This window comes from Streptopelia decaocto (assembly GCF_964273445.1).
Source record: "Streptopelia decaocto genome assembly, chromosome: 5".
Classification (NCBI taxonomy): Eukaryota; Metazoa; Chordata; class Aves; order Columbiformes; family Columbidae; genus Streptopelia; species Streptopelia decaocto.
Window position 1 is genome coordinate 41,576,154 of NC_138659.1, and position 20,235 is coordinate 41,596,388.

The following is a 20,235-nucleotide window of genomic DNA, read 5'->3' on the forward strand; positions in this document are numbered from 1 at the left end:
TTAGGACTGATACTAAGAATAACTAATGTTGTGATGTTGGCAGGGCCTTGGCATCTGTAAGTGCATCTGGACTGCATGACAACTTATCTAATTTCAGACTTAACCTTAAGTGATTATTAGAAATTGTTGCTGGATTTCACTAGCCATGAAACAGGTTGCATCAGCATGGCCCACCCTGTACAATAGGAAGCAAAACCATTAGTTTTTGACATTCCCGGAGCTGAATCCTTCATGTGGAGGGCTGTTCACGTTTGAGTGCTGTTTCTCTCCCAGGCTGTTGGGAACTCATTTTTTCTGGCTGTTTTGTTACATCCAACTCAGTGAGAGGGGAGCTGAGGGCTAAGTCTGACCCTTCCTCACAGGGTGTGTGTGTGTGGTGGGGGGGGAATTTCTTTGCTCTAAGTCATGGATTTGGGACTGGGCCAAGGGTGGGACATCCCTGTCACAGAAGGAACTACCTTAAAAAGAAGCTACAGTGCAAGTCAGCTGTAGGAGAAAGGCATTGTTTCAAGACACGGTGGGCCACAGGGTAAATAGCAGGCAATGGTTGAACTTGCAAGCAGAAAGTAGCAGAGCTTCAGGAAGTGTCTAATTCTCCCAGTAGATGCTGTGTTTGGAGGAGTCATAAGGCAGGGTCAGGAACTGTCTCTTACCAAGACCAACTCTCTCCTTCTCTTCCAGTTCAACCAGGCGTGGAGCAATCGGGAAGGGCAGGGGCAGTGTGAGAGCAGCAGCTACTCCCTGCTGCACAGAGAGGAGCTGCAAAGGGAAGGAGGTGGTGAAGAGAGAGCCAGAAGTCAGGCGCAGGAGGGAGCAGGAGCAGACACAGCATTTTAGCTCCATGTTGTTGCCTCTAAAGGCTGGGTGCTGGTGGGTGCGGGGAGCTTCTCTTCTATTTCCATTTTAACAAAGCAGGTTTATCAGATTTTCTTGGCTGGATCAACATGTGTGAACACATCATCTGTTTTATTAGTTTCCACAACCTGGTGCTACAAAAGACTAAGAATAAAAATATGTTCCCCCTCATCTGGCTCCCAGAGTGAGTTTGTTTGACATATGGTATCCCAGATCTATATTTCTGTTAATAAATCCTGTTTTCACAGGAAAACAGGAGAGCAATCAGAGAAGTGGAACTTTAATGAAGAACCAGCAACTGGTGGGGAGCTAGATATTGATAAATGTTCTCTCTGGGAGAATACCTTCCTAAGCAAAACTGTTCCTAGCACTACTGTCGGGTAAGCAACAGTCAATTCCTTAAAGGAATTCATATCTTCATTATTGCCTCTGATAAGCACCTTTATCATACTAGCTTAGTGATTGCACTGCTGTCAGCAGGGGACCTCTGTTAATTGATTACAAATGTTTTTTCACTGCAGTGTGCACCTGACTTATTTATCTGATGGAGAGAAAAAAAATCTGATAAAGTACCTTGTCTCAGATGAAGATGCTAGAAGAGAGTCAAGGGAGAAAGATGGGGAAAGAAAGTAGATCTCCTCAAAGGATCTACTCAGAAATACAAAGCAGGTTGTCGAAGAAATGCGTTCAAAGGAATAATGTCTCTCTGCCATCATATTCCAACTACAAGACCACAAGGAAAGGAAATTCACCTTCACTCTCCAACATGCTAATCTTATCCAGCCATAGAAGGAAGCATGTGCATAGGGAGTGCATATTGTACTTGTATGAAGACACAAAACCTAACAGACAGCTAAGGAAAGTCAGCAGTCTAAATGGCCAAGACAAACGAGACGTTGTTTGGGCCAAGTTGGCTTTATTCCTGGGTTTCAGAAGCCCACACATGAGCTCTCTGAACTTTAGAGCAGATGATCAAGTTGGCTCCATTGTACTCTTGTGAACAAGCCAACCAAGTCTTTTCAAAGCGGTTGGTTGGTTGGGGGTTTTTATTTATTTGGGTTTTTGTGTTTTGTTTGTTTGTTTGTTTGTTTTTTATATAAATGTCACACCTTTACAGAACAAACCCTTTTTTCCTTCCTTCGCCACAGTAAAAGTGCTTGAGGGCCTCTGTCTGCAAGTGCTACTCATGAATTATTTACAAGGCTTCTCCTGCCAGTGAAGTTATGCACAGGGCTGAGCCGAGCCTTTGGCGCAGAGAACACATTCTGGCTTAGAAAGGTGCTAAGAATGTGCTTGTAATGGCACAGTTTAAAAAAAAAAAGCCAATTAAAAACTGATTAATGCCACAAACAGTACAGCTTAACCAGAGGTGGGCCCCTCATCTTTGAGACAGAAACCCCCCACAATTTCGTCATCGCTATATAGCTGCCTAATGCACAAAAGAGACTGAAAAATCTGGCAGTCTGACCACATATTTTCCACTTATTAAAATGAAATGTGTGTGACCATTTCTCCAAGCTGCTTCGACAGTATCTACCTATTAACTTTCCACGTAAGAGATTTCGCTGAGATTTTCCATTTCTCAAAAACTCCTTTTCCACGTTAGCAGCTCCCGCAGGAGGATCTGATACTGCAGCTACCCTCGTTATTTTGAAAGCCTGAGAGACGTGAGTTGCCGCTGCGTACCACAACAGAGCAGAGGGGTACCAGGCCTGTGGGTTGGGTGATCACCACCATTGGAGCACTCACAGCATCCTGGTGGTCCCTGCCAGCGGAGCAGGCTGAGCATTCTCACAGAGCTGAGCTTTACCCTGGGGATCAGCTTTGTTCTTGGCCAGAGGTGCCTAAAAACTACCAAGAGCACAGGTGCAGATTGTATTAATGCTCAGAAAAAGTGATTGATATGATACCTTGGTGAAAAACCTGCTTCCTTTGAGCTCTCCCACCATAAGCCGTATCACAAAGAGGTTTTTGGTGGCAAAGCATGGCTTGGTAGTCTTAAGTTACCTCCCTTGCTGACCCTGCTAGACACTGCCCAGCACTCTGCTGACATGTCCACACTCCTTCCAGCTAAACAGGGAGAAAAAAGAGCAGAAGCTGGTAGGAAGCTGTGTCAGAAGCTGCTCTTTCCTTGTAAGATAGGTTGAATGTCAAATGTGGTTTGCAAGACATGCTTAGAGCCATCTCTGAAAGTAGAGGATAAAGCTCTTGCTCCCGGAGGTGCTCTGTGAAGTCACCAGCTCTTGCCAAGCTGCTGCATATCCAGAGCTCAGTTTCTGTCAGGGAAGGTGGTGTGCTTGAGTACTCGAGAGGGACCTGCACCCATTTTATTACACTAGCAATAATATATATCAGCATTTAAATATGCTGATGCAAAGGCTTCAAATTATGCATGCTTTTAAGGTCCTCTTACAGAGGTTTTCTGTTTAATTAAATCTGCTTCGGCTTTTGTTGCTGATGGTGTTTTATTTGGTAAAAAGAGAAAAAGCCTGCTTTCTCCTAGATGTCCTTTCCAAGCTTTTCCAAACCTTTCCTTCCATGGGCAATGGGGTATGAAAACTGGCATGGCATAATATTAGTTGGTCAAAACAAGGAAGACAAGTCACATCTGGTACTTTGTCAGTTACATTTCCTTTGAGCTCTGTCTTTTACTCTTCCACTTTCACTGTCACTGGGAGATTTTGCACTGGGCTGATTGTGCTCTGGGCAGGTCCCGTGACTGGTGCATGGGAACACGCAGCCTTGGTCGGTCCTGACCATGATTCCCTGCAGCGCCATTTGTGAAGATGACGCTTCCTCATGAAGAACATTTAGTAAAGTACATGGGTTTTCACTTTTCTCCCTCTTCCTAATGTTGCCTCCACTATTAACTCAGTCCATCATTCTGGGCAGTGTCTTCAGTCTGCCCTTTCCATTCAGTGGGAAGCACAATACCTTTGCTGTCTTACTAAACGCAGCATCAGGAATATTAAAGAAAGTTTCAGAAATGTTTGCAAACCCTGGCAAAACTACAAACTGTTCTCGGTGCCAGAAATGAAAACAACTAGATCACCATCTGGAAATAATAGCAATAGTTTCACAGCAACATAAAAGCATAACTTAAAATGGTCATAGCATGGCTGATGCTACTTATGTTTTCGCTATATTAAAATACCAATTTCTGAACCATATGTAGAGAAGTTAGGCTGCAATTTGACAGGTTGTGTTACCCTTGAAAAATTTTGCCATCAAACATATCTTAACAAGCTGATTGATGACTCCTGTGTGGTGTCATGACCTTTATTTCTGTCCATCAGTAATGGACAGCAGGCACTGGTGAGAGATAGTATATCAACTTCTTAATTGTATTGAAATGTATATAGTTTCTGCAGCACAGATTAGACCTCTCTCTTCGACCATGAGAGTCCTGAGACAGCATGTTTCCCTACTGCTTTTGGCAGCAGGTGATACAGTCTGACTCAGTTTAACACTTTGCATCAGCCCCGGATGACACTTCAAGAAAGACAGGCAACAATGATGGCTTGACTGACTGACATATAAGCCTTACATGTAACACGCTGGCCTGAAACGAGGAGAAAGTGCAAGCTCTGGTGGCTCTGGGTGCTCTGTAGGGTGAGCCCACATATCTGATTCTCCATATTTTACTGAGGAGATTGACTTTGTATTTAATATGCACTTAAAGAACTGCGACAGCAAATAAAGGCTGTGATGAGATTCACTATGTCAGCTTGAATGACTTTTTTACTTTAGAAGCAAAATCACCCTGCAACACTCATGTCTCCTCAGTGACAACCCTTTCCCCTCTCCCATGCTGATAGATGGAGCTATTCCCAGCCCCACGGTGTGAACGCTTCCCATGGGATTATTTGCAGCCAGGCCCTTCTCTTAGCTCCCAGCACAGCTCTACGAGCATTTTCCACATGTAGGAGTGGGACACAGTGCAGTGACGGGAGCAGGAGTGGTGAGGGCAATGTCAGAGGTGGGACTTCTCTCAAGCCAGTATTGCACCAGCTGCAGATGTTCCTCATGAGAAGTTTTTGTGAAACAGACAGAGGTGGCCAAAGGGAGGTCCTTTCCGTGTGAGAGATCTCTTTAAACTTGAGCAGCTTTAAAAACTGAATTGAAGAGAAAAGCATGTAGGCTTTTTGGATACTGGCAGTATTTCTTGGTGACAAGTTGGGTACTTGTTCCTTTAGCCTGCCATATAAAAGAATTTAGCCTTGATTCTTACCTCGCCTGCTGTTTCTCTGTATTTTAGGAAGAAGAGATTCCCTCCTTGCAGAGCTGCTGCTAACTAAAGGACAAAATACCAGACTGTTGTGCCCCTCTGTCACAGGCACAAGGAAAGAGGGAAGCTTTGTTAATGGAAATTTAATTCGTAATATGTGGTATACCCATCCAGTGTTCTTGCAGATTGAAGAACAGGTGTGTTTATAATGCTGGAAAGGAGCCATGCTGGGGATGATAGATACATTATCATAATTAGAAACAAGGATAAATTTCATAGAACAAAATAATAATACTTCCAGTTTAAACATGAATATCAGCTCCATCCAGGAATCCCTGAGAAAATACGTAGTTTGCAACATATAATTCTGTACTAAGGAGTTCAGTGAGGAATTCCTCATACTTGTGTCTCCAACCCTGGAGCCTTTGGGAAGCATGCTTTTTTCTCCACTGAGGGAAAAAAAATCTTGCAGACTTAGTGATGCCACTTGTTTCAGAGAGCAGACATAACTAAGAGCACAGATTGCCCATCTCCCTCACGAATTAGTCTTGAGACTTCAAGTACGTGAATCTGCAGCTTCTCCTACATTTAGGTCAACTGTTGTCTGTCTGCAGATCATGACCCTCTTGTCCTTTCTGTATTGCTGAATGGAGTTGGGGGGGTGAAGATCAGCTGCGACCAGAGCACTGTGAACGGTGCATTTTTGTGGGGCAACACATCCAGGAAAGGCTGAGTCACTGATTTGATTTTCAGAAGAGAACAGATTAAGCATGAGGCAAGACTGTTTCCTTAAGACTGACATTTAAAAGGAGATGGATGCATTCTCAAATGAATGCTAATCAGTAAATCTGCTCCTACCTATGGTTCGTCTCGGGGCATTTATCAATGTTCTTTGAGAGGTAGTGTTATCTGAGGTGGTCTGGTAGACAGATTTGTATGGCACAGCTTGATGTTGAGAGTCCATTTAGGTTTTCAGCATTTATTGTCCTTATTGATTCACTGTTAGACCATGCTGCTGCCATTCAAAAGTGAAATGGTGCCAAAACCAAAAAGTTCCTTAATTTCCTGACCTCCACTGAAGTCCTACATTTCTTTGCTGTGTATCTCCAAACAGGTTCTCAACTTTTAGGTCTTTTTTTCTGACCTCAGATAAGCAACCTGGTCACAACTAAGATCCCCATTTTGGGCATGCCTGAGTGCACATTGCACCGTAAGTCTTAAATTCAGGCCTTAGGTTCCCAATACTTCATTCTTACCTCTCATTCACTTTCTTCTCAGTGCACAGGAGAGGAATGGTTCAGTGTTTTCTGGGCTTCATAGAGCTCCCAGTGAGGAGCTGAAAGGCCTTCTTTTAGCTCAGTACAAGTCGATGGGCCTCTGGGCACTTTTGGTAATAGATGGAGATGTGGATGGTCAGATGAGTACTTGTTCTCAGTAGTAATAGCTGACAATAATACATGGGATTTTTTTAAAACCATTCAATTTATTTTTTAATAGTACCATGAAGAACTGTGACAAAATTATCTCTCTAAAATAATGCAAGTTGATAAAAGTATAAATAAACAAGCTCAAGCATTGATTTGCAAGGTGAATTACCATACCATCAAAAGAATCGATATGCAGTAGGAACTGCAAAATGCCAGTAGTTTATCATCACTCTGAAGGGTTAACAGCACGTTTCAAGCACCCAGATTATTCAAGCAGGTGATGAAATGTCACTGTGTGAGGGGTTAAATTACTGGGCATCTCACTTTCCTGATCTCTGGTAATGAAATATGGAGTTTTTCAACTTTAGGTAACTTTGGGATCTACTAATGTGATTGAGAGTTACGACTGTTCTCTGTGAAATGGTGTAAGTCCTGTTCTCCAAGTGAGAGGTCTGTCTCTCTGTGTCTCCCTTCTTCCCCCAATATACCTATCAGTGTAATCCTTTTTTGATACTTCTCATGGGGAGAGTATGCAAATGCCTCACCAGCCCAGTCAGAGGCTGTGCAGAACCTGCTGCCACACAAGGAATGGGAAAAGGCACAAGGAGGTTTTGCAAAATGGATGGAAATCCTTCTTACCATGAAACATGTGAAAGAATCACCTTGTATAAACACTTTAAATAGGTCTGAGAGTGATTTTTAAATAGTGAGGCTATGCAGCCTCATTGCATTGAGTGACTAAGCAAGCACACTGCTTATATTCTGTGTGGAGATGAAACCACTCTACGGAGTGGGAGAACTGTCACTGTCCCGCTGCATCTGTTGACATTATATTTGTTATGTCTTCATTCACAGTGGCTGCTCTAGGGATGGACACAGGTTATCTATCTGCAGAGCTGTCAATCAGTAACTTCCATCAATATTCACTTAATTTTTAGAGTAGAGAACAATCACACTTCACCAGGAGATAAGCATATTGTGTATCGCTGTTTACATGGATGTTTTCCTGCAGGTGCTCAAAGTATCTTGCATCAGGGATTTGTTACAATTGCTTTTTATTTTTCAGCAAAACTAGAAGTATGTAATTAGCACTGCTGAGTATGTAGCACAGTAGGATGTAAGTACTGTAAGACTATCCCGTTTGATTGGAAGGGAAAGGTCTCTTTAACAGAGTCACCTACTAGGTTCTCTAGGTATCAAATACAGCAAAGTGCACAATGACTGTTTCACTAAATATTGCAATTCTATGTGTTCTTCCTCAGAACTGGTGCTTTTTTTCATTACAGTAATACAAAAGTTCTTAGTCTGTCCTGAATCTATCCATGTTTCACAATAAAATCAGGGATTGTACTGCAGTGTCCTAGAATGTGCTTTTGCATCTTGGTAGCGGGGGTCTAGACACACAGCGGGACGTGTAACACACAGAAACTCTGCCAAACAGTCACCATGCAACAGAACTAATTAAAATGCTGCATAAGTTTTCATTCTGAGCTGTTGAACGTGGGCTAGGCAACTAAAGACACCTTGGATGTATTAGGTTGGTGCAAAAGAAACTGTGGTTTTGGCATTGTTGAAATTTGCCATTTGATATATTGGAGACTAGAGCCTTGAAGATGAGGAGCGTAGCGACCGGCCATGGGAAGTTGACATCAACTCATTGAGAGCAACCGTTGAAGCCGATCCACTTACAACTACACAAGAAATTGGCAAAGAACTCAATGTCTGTTGTTACAGTCTTTTGGCACTTGAAGCAAATTGGAAAGGGGGAAAGGCTCAATAAGCGGGTGCCTTGTGAGCTGACCAAAAATCCAAAACATCATCGTTTTGAAGTGTGACCTCCTCTCATTCTGCACAACAATCCATTTCTTATCGGATTGTGACACGTGATGAAAAGCGGATCGTATATGACAACTGGCAATGAACATCTCAGCAGCTGGACTGAGAAGAACCTCCAAAGCCAAACTTGCACCAAAAAAAGGTCACGGTCACTGTTTGGTGGTCTGCTGCTGGTCTGATCCACTACAGCTTTCTGAATCCCGGCAAAGCCAGGACATCTGAGAAGGATGCTCAGCAAATGGATGAGATGCATCAAAATCTGCAACACCTTCAGCTGGCATCCGCCAACAGAAAGGGCCCCATTTTTCGCCATGACAATGCATGACCACATATTGCACATCCAACATTTCAAAAGGACAAGTCACTGTGTTAGACAGCTTGGAATGTTTTGCTATTATCTCTCTATCAGTGCTGTTCTGAGACATAAACAAAGTATCAGGATAGTTCACTTGGCTTTCTACTGGATACCAAACTGCCACTTTCTGTAGAGAAACTGGGTCCTTATTAGTCCCACTAACAGGTCTTAATGGCCCTGACCAGCCTCAGCTGGGGCTCCATCCACAGTCCCTGCCCCGTGCGCCCAGGAGCTCTATTTAAGCTCAGCCTTCAGCTCTGTCTAGAGCTGTGTTGCAGAAATGCTCATCTCCAGCTCAGCTGTGCTGGTTCCTGGATGTGGACTCTGCTGTTCTGGACTTGTGGGCTGGTTTAACTGAGGACCTTCCTCATGGACATGAAGTTGTCTGGTCCAGGCTGCTGTCTGCAGGTCACCTTGCTCAGGTACTGTGGATGGGGCCCTGGCTGGTGAGGTACCTGTCCTGCCAGCCCTGGTGCTTTGCCTGCCTCCCTCCCTGTCCCTTAGGGAGCAACTGGCCCCTGCTGCTGCCTGGTCACAGCTGAAGGGCCAGCTGGGGACATCTTTAGCACTGAGAGTTCCATTTTTATTAATGGATGCTCTGGAAAGCAATTCCTCTCTATAATAAAGTATACATGTGCAAATGGTATTAATTATTCAGATAATTCTCCCTGCTCCCGAACTGTTTCAACCTGAGGGGCTGTGCAGCTGCTGAAGCAATGTGGTTTTTCTCAATAAAGTGCTTGCTGATCTGTGATCTCTTATCTAGTGGAAGTGCCTCATGTGTTGGTGGAAGAGGTGCTTGTGTCTGAAGAGACAGCTTATGGGTGCTCCTTCCCCTAGGAGGCTGCCTGGAGTTGAGGTCCCCATGCCACATCTAGGTGCTGAAGCTGGCACATGCTGTTTGGATTTCAGCACTCCCCAAGGTGGATTTTGCACTGACTCATTGCAATGCCTCCAGGAAGACTTCAAGGGCTAGAAGCTGTGAGCCATGTGTCTCAGCAGTTGTGGCCAACTTTTTGGTCTGGCTTCTCTTAATGGTAAAGAGGAAATGGGCTGTGCCTCTGTGATTTCACAGTGTCTCACTGCTGGCTGCCTTCTATCTGACAGGCTGCTGGGTCCCAGTTTGACAGCTGAGGAAAAATAAAGGAATGTAACAACTCTTTAGGTAAAGCAAGAAAACAAAAATCAAATATGTAGTTCACCACAACTTCAGCTGTGCTGGGCTCTCTTCTGGCTTAGGCATGGGAAAGGTGTCTACCTGCGAGTGCATGGAAGTGGCAAGAGGTGACCATTCTGAATCTGCCTTTACAGCTGATTCCTGAATGTCTTTCTCTTCAGCAGTGTCCCTGCATATGCTTTGTGAGCCAGCCCAGCAGGTGTGGGAGTGCTGCTTGTTTCCTCTGTCACCTAAAACTGGGCGCATACACATGCAGCGAGTGTTAATCTGGAGTCTGCTGCCTGGCCTTTGTGTATTAGTGTTTCTGTCAGGGCAGCAGGGGACATAAATAACAGGCAGAGGGGATGCAGGTGAGGACAATGACCTTGGCAGGCTGTTTTCCCAAAAGGGCTGGGAGCCAGCCTCTGCTCTCAGACGCTTGCCATTTCCAGTGGCATCAACAGTGAAAACTAATAGTAAGGAAGCGTTCCACAGAGCAGACGCACTGCCTTGGTCAGAGCAAAATAGCAGTTAAATTTGGTATTCAACTTGCCAAATTACTAAATCTGAAAATAACTTTGCAGCAACTCTGCACAAACTCAGCAAGCAATGGTCCTGCAGGTGAATTTTAATTACTTGATAAGTGCACAATAAGTATCTGGGTCTTATTTTTTGGAAACCTTATTCCTAGGTTGCTGTATGTGGCTGGTTGTATGCTTCTTATTCTGAGTGTGGACTTCATAACTGGGAGTGAAAGGCCGGAGTCCTGGGTCTTAACTGAAGGCAGATGCCCCTTTTGGTTGTTGCCTTTGAAATTTTATTAAGGTGGGATAGTGTTTCTGCATGGAGCTATTCAGTGCTGCTGGGAAGGGAGGAAAATACTGCCACATATCAACTATCAGTGTAATACCACCTCTGAAAAGGGATTAGACTCTTAAATTAATTTCTCCTCCTTTTCTCCTTTCAGGCTTGTTCAGACTCTTCCAGGATTTCTCTGATAAACTTAAAGCTCTCCGTCCTAGACTTTTGAATGAGTACAAGTCATAGTTGCACATGAATATTCGCAGTCTAAATGCCATGGGATGGATATCCACATCAAAAGTGTTTGTGCAATCATCCCTCATGAGAACTAACATCATATGGCCCATTTGAATCATCCCAAACAATCAAACTGGCTTAATCAGTAAAAATTGTATAATTATTCAGTGTGTTTTATGATTAAAGGATAAATGTTTAAAAAAAAGAAGGCTGTGGTAAGGAGTGTTGCAGAGGAAGGGTGATAAAGGGTGGATGTGCAGGGTCTCCTTGAGTGGTTGGGGAGCACAGCCACCCTGTACAGCCTGAGCCACTCTGCAGAGGCAGAAGCATGCTCCCAAAATCAGAACTGTTTAATTTACTGTGCCATGGTGTGCATCAGACTTGGAATTCTGTTGTTTTTAATAGTCCTATAAGTCACATGTGCTGTAAATGATTAATTAGCTTCAAATGTTATCGCTTGGACTGGGCTTCTCCTGGATGGCTCAGGCTGGATCTGTAGATACAGCTATGCCATGGTGCTTCCTGAGGGAGCTTTCATTTCAGAACAAAGTACAGACAGGATGCATAAAGGTGCCGAAAGAAGTATAACTCAGGATGGAGTAAGAAAAATAATCAGGAAGTGTTTAGGTAATTATGCCAAAAAGCACCAGTGCTGCAGTTTTCTCACCCAGATGAGCTTGAAATGTGGCTGTGCAGTCAGGTTGCCCTGCCTGGCCCTTCCCCTGCAGCCCTCCTGGCTGTGCAGAATGGGAACATGCCTGGGGAAGCTTGGAGACCAAAGTTGAAAGAGTTCCTCTGCTTTCGTTTGTTTGTTTGTTTTTATAGCTGTGGGTCCTCTTCTCGGCTAAGGATGAGCAGAGAGGCTGTCAGAGCAGTTCAGTCTGTAAAAATTGGTTCAGTATCTGTTTCGGTGCTTCTGTGTTGCTTCTGGTACATATTGTCCTTCTGACAGCCTTCCCTTCGCTTAGTGTTTAACTGCACTGGCCACTGATTTTCCTAGAACCAGTCTTTTGAAAGGGCAAAGGGGATTAAAACGAAAGACTTGTAGTTTTCCTTCTTCGGAGCCTGACAGCCAGCTGGTTCACCACTACTGAAAGAAATGAAATTGTGTGTTAAGTCTGTGCTTAGCTCTGAGCACTAATTCCCTTTCCCCACTGACATCATTATGCTCATTTGCTAAAATCTGCTTAGGGCCAAGAGGCACCAGAGGGCCCAGGAGGGTGTCTGCTCCCTGCCAGGCCTTACACAGCCAGGGCTGATGCCAGGTGGTCAAAGAGCATCATGGTGCTGATCCAGGGAACCGGTGCCTGGGCTTGTGTTGACTGCGGAGGGCACCTGGGAGTGGGAAGGCTGCTCTCTGATGTGGAGACAGGGGGTTTTGGGAGGGGGCAGGGGGTGATCCGTTTTGTTGGGTCAGTCCTGCTTTACCCCTTCCTGTAGGATGGACAGCAAAGCATTTCCAAGTGTCTCCCGCTGTGGGCTCCCAGGGTGACAGCATGGGCGCTTCGCGGATGTGGTACCCAAAGACTGCCCAACAGTGCACAGAAATGAGTGTTGGGCTGTCCTGCTTCACAGGAGCCTCAAGTCTCAGTGCTGTGAAGCTCCCACATAACTCCAGCTGGATGACGAGGACTGAGACGTCGCAGGCACGGATCATGGGCAAAGGTCATGAACAACAGTCCCAGGAAAAGAGCAGAGTGCTTTCTTAGAGGTTCCACTTGTAACGTCCTGTTTCTCTACCAAACACAAAGCTCTCCTAAGACCCACTGTCTTTTTTTTTTTTTTTTTTTTCTTTCACTTTATCAGGTTGTTTGGAGGTAAAAAGGGAACAGCTTGGACCTTTTTGAATTCCTTAGACTTTCTAATCAGAGATTCACTGAGGAAATTCATACTCTGAGCCACTGGAATTGCCTTTTACCTGCTATTCCACACTCCCTCCACTGTCAACTCATCCACACAGATTGATTCCTGTGGGTCCCTCTTCTTCCCTGCTTGGGGTTCATCACAGCAGCTCAGGGGCTGTTCCCCTCTATCTGCTCTGAGCAGACCTACCTGGAGCAGGTCTCCAGGGTGATTTTGGCCCAAGCAATACATTTATGAATAGAAAAGCCCAAGTACAAGTGAGAGATGGGTTTCCAGCTCCACGATATGCTGTAACCGATTTGCCAAACTGCTGTCTCATTTGGGCCAGGTGTGGATCTGTGCCCTGGGCAATGCTGGGTCCCCAAGTCCATGTGCAAACCAGCACTTGCACTCCACCTGCTAGCCCGGTGGTCCTTGTTCTGTGTTCACAAATGAATCTGAGAGAAATACAGTATGTTTGTGGCCAATCTGTGAGCTCAAAGGGGTGTCCTGTGTCAGATGATCCCATATGAATTATTTGCCTGGCACTAATGGGAACATAGGTGCCATGAATGGATAAATATGCCTTCTCCAGGAAAAATTTTGTCCCTTAATGGAGATGCAAGGGGATTCATCCAGCCTTCTTAATGTTTAAAATAAAAATTGCCTGCTTGTTAGTTGTGATTTATTGTTTTTGCTTGGGACCTACAAATGGAATGGATTCAGAAGGTTAAGCCGAGATGAGCTCATGCTGTTCAGCTGGATGATATTAGGAGTTAATCCCTTTGCGTGGTTCCATGTTCTGTAATACCTCTCAAGCCTGATGATTGCAGCTGTATTTTAAAAGCTTTTTTTAAGATAATCTGCTGGAAATGTGAAGCTGCTAGAAACAAAAAATACTCTCTTTCCGTAGAAAAGACACAGTATTTGTTTCCATGTTTAAACTTTTCTTTGAACTGGCTTGCAAAACAAATTCAGGATTGATTACAGCCTTCCAGTGATGACTTGTAGATTCAAATCTATTATAGAGATGTAACTGGTAATGTTTCCCACAACTGCTGCAAGTAATTAAAGGTCTCCTTCATGATTTTAATAACCTGCTTGTGTCCTGGCTACTAAATAACTCTTTTGTTCTGTGTGGTTTTTCTTTACTTTGTGTTGCTGGCATGTAAAATGGTTTCTGGGAGCCCATGGACTAGTATGTGTTTTAACTGTAGCTTATCAACCAGGTAATTTTATAGCCTTCTGGCTATAAGATAATTAAATATATGTATAACAAATCTATCCTGTAGACTGAAACTCCAAGCGTGTGCTTGGTTGACCTAGGGGTCCCAGCAGGGGTTATTTGTTTGATTCCCATGCTAACAGAATGTTTTAGGGATTTGCTACTTATGTGAAATCGTCGTACCAGGTTTCTGAGCCATCTACCAAACAGCTGATCCACTCATCCAGGTTAACCTTCTGGTTTCCATCTGTGTCACAGGACTTGGAGGATTGAAAGTGGATTGCAAATAACAGACTTGCTCTCTTTGAAGAATTATGGGAACACTGCAATGCCTCGAGTGTTTGCAACACGCCTCTGAGCTAAATATCAATTAAAGTAAGCTTACTTTTGAAAGAAAACCAGAGTATTGCTAACTTTGGCTCTCTTTTTAATTCTCATGAGCTTTATTCACAGCTTCTGTGTAAAGGAAAAAAAAAATCCATATGGTTGCAAGGAAATATGATCTGAACAAGTCCTAATAAGTTGAAAATCAGAAAGCAGAGTAAAGGGTTTAGTATAGGTAAGCATGCCTGTCCTTAGAAGGGCTGAATTGAAATGCAAAACTCTCTACTACATTGTGATTTAAATATCTGGCCTTGGTCTGGTCCATCAGGGCCAAGGAGAGCTAGTAAGCAGCTCTTTCTCTTCTTTAACAGTATTTAGCGTATTGGCTGTTACTCTGAACTCCTTGTGAGCATGTGCTCTGTGTGAAGAAATGAACTCTACAGGCACACTGCAGGGGGCTTTTTTCAAGACCTATGTGATTTGTAAGTCAATCAAGTAATTCTGAGGGCCTGACTTTCACTTTAGGAATGCTTAGGTTTGCTAGTGCCAGGAATGAAGCAGAAGGTAACAGAAATTGTGTTTGGTATGAAACTAAGTAATGGAGGAAAAATAGACAGGAGAAGTGAAAAGCACAGGATTGTTATGCCATTCATACCTTTATTTTCAATTGATTTTTTTTTTTTAATATATGTTTCCTTGATTCCTTTCCCACTCCTTCCTCTGCTGTCTTTTTCTGCTTCTCACCTGCTTAGGTTCAAATACACAGTGCTAGAAAACATTGGTCTGCAGAAATGTGTAGAAGAGATTGGAATTTAAGGGACCTCAGTTCTAGGCTGGAATTTGTGTGACTAAAACAGATTAACAGTATGGAGATTTGGCCAAGTATATAATATTGTTTCTTCCGGTGTTAAAGAAAAGTTGGTCTTAAAGTTCATGAGTCTGGCTCGACAGGGCCAAGAGGGAGGTCATCAGTGCTAAACATGAGACTTGGCTGTATTGTTTGATGGGAGTAATTCTGAAGGTTTAATCTTTCAGTTTGTCCTGTCTTGCGAAGACTAAAAAGCTGCCTAGTTGAGGCTGAGCTAAGGCCTGAAAAATATTTCAGTTCTCCACTGTCCCTCTGAATGACCTTTGGCAAATCTGATCTCAGTGCATCTGTTTGACAGAAACATTTTGCCTCTCCCAGGAGTGGCAGAGGAAAGTCATTAATGTTTGCAGCGTCTGCAAGTTTCAGAGGAATGAGGAGCATACAAATACCTAGAGAGACCAGCAAACTTCTAGAGCTGTATATTGGAAATACCTTCCTTATTTAGTGTACAATAGCTAACAACTTGTGAATTGCTTTAAATGAGCGCGGCTAAAGTCTGTGTAGTTTTTATGGAAAGCAATAGTAATATAAACTGTGAGCCTAAATTAGACCATGGCAAATGTTTGTCAGTGATGTTATCCCTGCTAGCACTAGCCAGGTTCTTTTAGCAGGCTCTTCTGTGAAGCACCTGCATGTCACCACTCTGACAGGCAACTCACCTGCTCGTTCTTCATATCTCATACTGTAGCTTACATTGCCCCAAAGCTGCCTTAAAAATCTGCTCAGTGAGGTGAGAATCCAATCTGTAAACTGTAAGCTGCTACACTGTGCTGGCAGGATGGGCAACCGGAATCTAGTTCCCCTGACTGGGTGGCTGTGTAAGAACCTCTGGGAAGTATGAAACGTGGAGCTGAAGGGTCCCTGATGTTGTACTTTCCCTTAAACTCAGAGCTCCAGGACGTGCTGCTGCCTGCTGAACACTCGGCACATCAGCTCTTTATTTCAGACTTCGACCAAACTCAGAGAAGATGGGGAGTTCTCTAGAGATGCACATTCAGGAGGTACCTTCCCGTCCCCTGGCCTCAGGTATCACACCTGGAAGTGAAGTGCATTGCATTTAAGAGGGGTGAAAACAGAGAAGCACATCTGGAAAAGGAAGCTGAACTTTCTGCCTGCCCAATTTATAGATATGATGTGTTTTTTATTCAACAGGAGGGGATTTTCACTTTAAGATTTGGTGGAAAAATGCTTTGACACGCTATGCCAGAAGAAGGTGTAAAGGTTGAAGGTTTTTCAGCTCTTGCTGGCCACATCTGTGGTTTCTGTTGTGTTCTGAGGTGTGGACTCTCCACTGCAATATTCCCAAAAAGGAAGGAAGGAATTCACTTAGATAGTCAAAGTATTTTGTAGTACTGGAAGTTTAGGAATATGCTATGTATTTTTTAAAATGTGAGAAAGCAGCAGTAATAGAAAAGTTCAGAGCTGTAAGTATTACTTCAAACATTCTGCCTTTTGGCTGTGGTAGTACTTAAACAGATATTTTAAAAGTCTTTTTACAAACGTGGTTGGATAATGGTTTCTTCAAAGGAAATAATGTTTCTTTAATCTGCTGAACTTCAAGTATACCAACAAAACTTTGGACAAAAGCACACTTAGCTTGTGATCTCAGAAAAAAGTCTCCGTTGCCAACACTACTCTTAAGAGTTTATTAAAATACTGAACTGTTATGGATCAAAGGAAAATCCTGGTTTACCTGCAGGCTAAAAGACTAAGTGATGAAAAGCTTTTTAGTTAAATTTCAGCACAAAGCTGTGTTAATTATGACGCACCACAAGATTTTGTTAAGAGCCAGGTTAGATTACACAATATGCAAGGAACAGTGTTTTTTGAGGTTAAGTAAGATGGAGATAATAAGAATTCCAAGGAGCTTTCAGATTTTGGTGCTTTCCAATAGCAAATTAAATATAGAATCAATTATTGCTATATAATGCAAATGGGAAGAATGAAATAACTAAAGCAATGGAAGAGTAAAGAACAACTGTTAATTGATTAATGAATGACTTGGACGTTGTTGTGCATTGCTCAGCAAATTCTGTGTGACAGGTCAAACAACAGACTAGCATATATGGGACAGAAAACAGGACTGAATGCATGCCTGAGCATGTGAGTGCTCTTATCTGCTGCCACGTTTGGTCTTCAACAGCCTGAGAGGTGCAGTAGAAACCAGGGACTTAAGCTGGAAAGAAACTCCATAAGTTCTCACAATGAACCTGTTATTGAAACAGGGTTTTTTTTCAAGAAGATTTTCTATAGTTAGGAAGCATATTTTTCTACACCTCTCCTGTTTTTACTTCATTATTACCTGGTTTCTTACCTGAATGCCCTAGAGTACAGCACAGATGTGATTTGGGGATGGCAATCATTCTGGGAAGTTTAAGTGGCTCTGTAGCTATTAAATAGAGATCAAGTAGCCTGGAGAAGGATGATCACAGCTTCCCTGGCTGTGTTTTGGCCAGATTAATGCGGGTCTACTCCCCTGGTCCCCATGACCTGCCTGGGGCAAACCCATCAGAAGGCATGAGGAGATCTGGTGTGTTGGCCCTGCTGAGCCAGGCTTGGTCAGGAGGTCCTCACCTCCTTGAGTACACAGCAGTAGCAGAAAGATGGGGACCTGCTTGTCTGGGCTGACTCTTCTTGAGCTCCTGTAACCTTATTTATGCTGGCAGTCTTTTTAGGCACTGCTAGGCAGGTGATGCCCAGTATCTGCTTTCTGTTTTGCATTCTTTCCCTGCCAGTCTCCAAGGTGAAATAGGAAAGATGAGGCACTTTTACTCTGGGGGCCTTATCCTTCCAAATTCTGGCATAGACATTCTGGGAGGGAAAACTAAAATCCTTCTGGTGGAGAATCACATGGGATCTGGAAAGCTACAGTTACCTGTGGTGGTCAGGAAACTTTCCATTGTTTGGGGATAAAGGGTTAAAAAGAATAAATCTGTAGCTGGCAAAGGCTGTAACAAGACCTCTAACTTGCTGCTTGCTGGCGCTTCTCCCCTGCTGATGGAGACTTGTTTCAGGTATGTTGCTGGCTCGGGCAGTGCAGCTCGGGGTCCCTGTGGGTACTGGTGAAGGCAGCACCTACCCAAGGTGCCACCTAAGAGCCCAGTTCAGCCAGTGGCTGCTTGGGACTTGAGCAATTGCTAAGGTCATGACTCAGTTACAAAATGTCAGTCCTGTGACCGTTTACAGCACAGTTCACAAGACTGTATATGAAACCACAGCCAGATCTTTGGGGTTTTAGCCCAATCATGAGGACATAGTTAAAAACCACAGTCTGACAGGGCTAGACCATGGTGTGACATGCTTGGCAGTAATGTGTTTCCCTGATGTGGTTATGAAGCAAGGCTGGTCTTCTTTGTGTTATATCTCCCTAGGACACTTCCCTCTTCTTTTTCCTGAGTCTGTGCTGACTGTTGGCTCTTGGCAAAGTGTTTCTGGTTTTGCTTTTATAAGCTGTAGGCAAAAATGAGTTGCATGTCATATCACTGAGCAGGCAGAGCTTTCTTGTATCGATGCACAGTGATGGGTTTCCCTGGGGTGTTTGGATCACGCGCCGCATCCTGACCTGAGGCGGGCCTATGTACGCACACATGCGCTTCAGAATTGTTTCCATTATGTGACATGAGTGTCCAACAGCTTTGCTGCTTGTTGTGAACCTGCAGAGCTTTTTCCTGAAAGAGGAAAGAAAATGCAACAGGAGAGAGCTGCCTTGACCTTCAGCTGCTTGTGCCCGGGATGGTAATTTCAAGAGAAAAACAGCCACTTGAGCAGCATCGTCTGCCAGGGCCAGCAGCGAGGCTGTGCTGCTGGAGCCCAGGAACAGGAGCTGAGCCTGATAAATGTGTTGCTCTGCTTGGTGGGTGACTCTCATAAGTCAAGCGAGTCATCCTCACAGTTTGTAGGGAGAGGTAAAGCCCAAGATATGCAGATTATTTCAAGCTGCAGGAAGCCTTCTTCCTGGACTGGAAAGCAGCAGTGACCTTTGAGCAGATTGCAGGCTTAGAGCAATTACTCAGGGTTTACCTTGATCATATTTTTGTGATACCTTAAGGCCTGCTGGATTAGGGATAACTGTTCCAACTGCCTGTAGTCAGCTGTGCATGGAGGTGACTGTTCCTGTCATGGCGAAACCCCGAGCAGACTTACCATATTGAGTCACCCTGTGTGCCAACCAGGTGTGTCCCCAGCTTGAGCACAGCCAAGACGCAGCCCCCTGGCCAGGGCAGGCTGAGCAGCGAGTGTCCTGGGCTGCACATCCCCCTGCAAAGCCGGGCACTGCTCTGAGCTGGCTCTGAGGGACACCTTTCGTGGGTCACAAGGAGAGCCTAAGGGGACAGTGAGGTGCTGCCTGCCCACTCTGTGGTGCTCTGTATCTCCAGCTACAGACAGGACAGCTCATGGCAGGAAATCTTCAGACAGAGCAGCTACTGAAAAATTTCTCGCTTAAAGTTTTGCTGTAGAAAGGGAGAAAGAGGGGAAGATCAGGTTATGATATGATTCACACACATAATTCTTTGAGTAGGAGGAGGAAGCAGCAGACAAATACCTAAGGCTTTCACCGATCCTTCCAGGTGACTAAGCAGCAATTTTATTTTTAACAAAAGCTAATGCTAGAAAAGTGAACTGAGCTGATGATCCATCTGAGAGTGCTTGTGTCACTTCCTGCATTGTGAAAAATCTGCTCAGGCTTTGAGAGATGCATTGCATTGCGTTGTATTGATTTTTCTACTTTGGGTTGAGTGTGCTTGTTAGCTTTCTCCCCTGTGACAGATTAGGTCGTCTCTGCTGAAGGTCACTGATGGTTTTTCAGCATCTTTTTCATTACGAGAGGTTGGGGTTTGGATTCCCTGTCTGTGCTTCTTTTGGCCAGCAGAGGGTACTAAATGAAAGGTTAATATTGAAAGAAGTTTTCTTTTGCTGTCAGGCTGAGCACACAATTGAGAAGAAAAGCTGCACTTCTTATAATCGAGAGGCCTATAACAGACAAAAAAAAACCCACCAAAAACCAATTAGTAATGCTTATATCCTCAAATTGCCTTTCCATGCAAATTTGCTTTGTTTTATGATTAAAACATTTGAATTTA